Source organism: Apium graveolens, chromosome 2, assembly GCF_009905375.1.
Source record: "Apium graveolens cultivar Ventura chromosome 2, ASM990537v1, whole genome shotgun sequence".
In the NCBI taxonomy this organism is placed as follows: domain Eukaryota; kingdom Viridiplantae; phylum Streptophyta; class Magnoliopsida; order Apiales; family Apiaceae; genus Apium; species Apium graveolens.
In genome coordinates, this window is record NC_133648.1 from 304513169 (window position 1) to 304517114 (window position 3946).

Here is a 3946-nt window from a genome sequence, read left to right on the forward strand (position 1 = left end):
AGCTTGGAGAGCTCAGTTGGGAGAGGAGGCTGGTTTGTCGTAGCAGCAGGAGGAGGATGGAGCAGAGATTTAAGCTGGTTTGAGTTCGACGCAGTATAGGCGTCTAGCGAGGAGGATGGATGCGATGCATGACATTCATAGTCGGTTTGCACATGATCTCACCCAGGCACTTGGGACTGCATTTAGAGCCACCGGTATTGACTTCTAGTGGCTAGTATTTGGTGAGGACTCTGTGTATCCGCCTCCAGACACGCCTGACACTCCACCCGTTGAGGGTGATGCTTCTGATTCGGAGTAGGTATGCCTGATTCCTTACTATCACCTTCACTGAGGACAGTGAATATTTTAAGTTTGGGGGTAGTAGTTGAAGGAATATGTTTTGTATGAGTCGCATATAGTTGCATATTCAAGATTGTTTAATGCATATAGTTTGCATATGTTTGCCATGTAGTTTTTTATTTTTGGTAGTTTTTTATGATAGTTTGTTCATGTAGTGTCATGCATGTGCATAATAACATGATCCCTTTGTTGTTTTTTCCAATTAATTTGTGATATTGATGCTAGTGTAGTGATGTCATATTTAGTGATGTTAAGTCTTATCAAATTGATTTGCATGCTAGAGAAAATTATAATTCACTAAGTCTTATTGCTAGAGTGCTAGATCATGGTCATGGTTTGTTTGTTTGTCAAGGTTTAATCGCTTGTTTATATTTAGAATTTAGGATATTCTCTTAATAATAAATTAGCATGGATATTTTAAATTTTTTTTGGAGAAAATTGGATTTCATTGCTAGTCGTGTGGCTAGGTGTCAAATGGCTAGTAGCTGGCTCATATTTATATGAGTAGTCTAGGGTTGAGCGAGATGGAGCGAAACACACTCATTCAGAAATTTGAAAGAAAAGGAAAAAAAGATGAAAGAAAAGAAAAAAAGAAAAAAAAGAAAAAAAAGAGTGTTATGTATAATTGATCACGAGTGGGCTCTTTAGTACTCGAGTTATTAAGTTCTTAGGGGACTTTGTGCCTAGTGACTTAAGGCTTTTATAATCTGGGATCCGCTAATCTAACACTCGCTACATGGGTACTATTGCATAAGTCTTTTGTGGACCTCACTCATTGCATGGTCAAATAAGCATATTTGTGTTGTCTTGCTGGGAATAAAAGCGTGAATCCATGTTAAACTCTGAAATAAGAATTGAAGTGTTAAAAGTTATTTTGAGTTTAACTTTTATTCTATTTATAAACTTGCGATTGCTTTGATAAGTAGTGAGTCATGATTGTTGATCTAGTTACGAAAGTATATCTGTAAGCAGTTGCACACACGCACGTCTTTGGTTTGTAGATTGATTTGTGAGGTTTAGTTAATCTTTATGCGAATAACAGCATTTGCTGAGGTGTTGCTTGTTGATTGGTTTAGTTATTCTATGGGGATCGTTGCATTCATTTAGTTGCATTCATGCATTTTTATTTCTTGTTCTTTGAGTCTGTTTATGCTTAAGGACAAACATCGATTCAAGTTTATGGGTATGTTGATTGGCATCTATGACACTTTATTACGCTCCGTAAAGCTTTGAATTGGTGTATTTGTACTCAAGTTATTGGTGTTTTAATGTGTTTTCTAGTCTTTTTGCATTTTCAGGCATTCTCCAGTTAATCAGGCGAATTAGCATTGTTTTGGTGCTAATTTGGTGTTAGGAAGGTGTTGGAATAAAAGCTCGCGAAGACCAGCTTATTGCAGCAAGAAAAAGAAGAAAGATGATTTTTGACGGAAGCCCAGCGCGCCCGTGCTGATCAAACGCGCGGCCGCGCCCGAACTATAGAGAGCCAGCGCGCCCGCGCTGATCAAGCGCGCGGCCGTGCCATGTCGGGTTTCAAAAATCCTGTTTTGAATAGAAAAGTAATTTCTGGATTTCTCTGTTGATCAGGGATGCTATATAATCATAACTTTAGGCCATTTTTCATAACTTCTCAGAAGGAGACATAACGGAGCTTAAGGAGAAGATGGCAAGAGACCTATAGCACAATTCAACAAAGGCGAAGATGATCTAGTTTATTCTTGTGAATCTTTATTTTGAGTTGTAATCTTGGATGCTCGTTTCTTGTTTTGTTGAACCTATACTCTTGTGTTAACCTTATTTTATAATTCGTTATAAAGACTACGTTTATTATACCATGCTTTTATTGGAACCCACGTTGATGATGAGTCCGATTATGGGCTAATCGTTATCGTGGTGTTCTAGTGGATTTATTTATGGATTTCTTTAGTTGATTTATTTTGATGCCTTAGTGTGTGGTGATTGTATGATAACCTAGTATTGGTTGTGCGTATTCGTCTTATGAGCGTCGCGAACTTATAAGATAGTGTGTTAATTCTTAATGAAGGGAAAGTGAATTTAAGGATTTAGAACTTGCCATGGTAGCATATGTTCATGTATTTATTATGCATGGTTCGTGGGTAATTTTAACCATCTTACTTGCCCTATGTAATCAAGATAGATAACTTGTGCTTAAAACATTATGTTGTCAAATTCTATAGACATATAGGGTCTTAATATAATTGGTGTCTATTCAGCTTCCATCTCTTTTGTAAATGTCTGGTAGTATGGTATTCGTGCAACGAAAGTTGGCATTTATCTGTTTCATGTTGTCTGATTAGAGTCATCACCATTACATGCTAAGGTTAAGAACGAAAAGGCTATTGAATGAAGTATTTAATAAAATTAGAATTTCATGTTTGTCATATATATTAATTCAATCATTCTTATTCCTTTAGTTATAATTGCTAGTTTAATTCTGAGTTATAAATAACCTCAAATTGTTATTCGTCTTAGCATTAAATAATAACCATACATTTTTGCTTAAATGCATAAATTATAAAGTTAACCTAAACCAGTCTCTATGGGAACAAATCTGATTTATATCTTATACTACTTACGAACGCGTATACTTGCGTATAATATTAGCGCATGTTTAGCGACTAACAATAGCAGTAGCTACATTCACCTCTAGAATTCCTGCTACCTTGCCTTGAGGTAGTCTCTGAGAAGGGTTCTGGTATTCATTAGCAACCATCAGTTCAATCAACTCATAAGCTTCATCGTAGCTCTTAGCCCATAATGCTCCACCTGATGCTGCATCGAGCATGGATCTAAACTGTGCTCCCAAACCATTATAAAAGTAGTTGATAATAATCCAGTCAGGCATCCCATGATGAGGAAACTTCCTAAGCATCTCCTTATAACGCTCTCAAGCTTCACATAAAGATTCTTCCGATTACTGCGCAAATTGAGTAAGAGCGTTCCTGATTGCAGCTGTCTTCGCCATAGGGAAGAATTTATTAAGAAAATTTTGAGCAAGATCTTCCCAAGTAGTAATAGAGCCTGGTGGTAGAGAATGCAACCAACACTCAGCTTTATCCCTCAGAGAGAATGGTAAAAACATCAACTTTATATCATCTTCAGAAATATTGTTGAATTTGAAAGTGGTGCAAATCTCAATGAAATCTCTAATGTGCATGTTGGGATCTTCCATTGGAGAACCCCCAAACTATACTGAGTTCTTCACCATCTGAATCGTGCTAGATTTGATTTCGAAAGTATTAGTCGCGATGGATGGTCTGATAATGCTAGACTGAATATCATTGATCTTTGGCTGAAAAAAATACATCAAAGCTTTCGAATTCGCTACTGGTACTCCCATTGCAACAATCGCTTCTTCTTTAACTTTCTCAACTTTTTTCAAAAACCTCTTCAACTACTTCGACTTCTTCCTCTGCTTTATCCAGTGTTCTCTTGCGAGATCGAGAACGCGTTAGCATAAACGCTCTCTAGAGTACCTGAAACACAAACAAGCAAACAAGTAAGTAAAATATCCGAGTTAGTGAACTTTAACGACCACTGATGTCAAGCACATAAACTAAAAATTAACATCGAGTCCCCGGCAGCGGCG

The 3946-nt window shown here is 37.1% G+C and overlaps 1 non-coding gene across 1 annotated transcript; it reads left to right on the forward strand.

Moving 5' to 3' along the window:
* The first annotated feature begins 3200 nt into the window (after positions 1 to 3200).
* LOC141710360 (small nucleolar RNA R71) lies at positions 3201 to 3307 on the forward strand. The gene has a single exon (XR_012570886.1). It is a non-coding gene; the product is annotated as a small nucleolar RNA R71 (small nucleolar RNA).
* Positions 3308 to 3946: the final 639 nt, after the last annotated feature.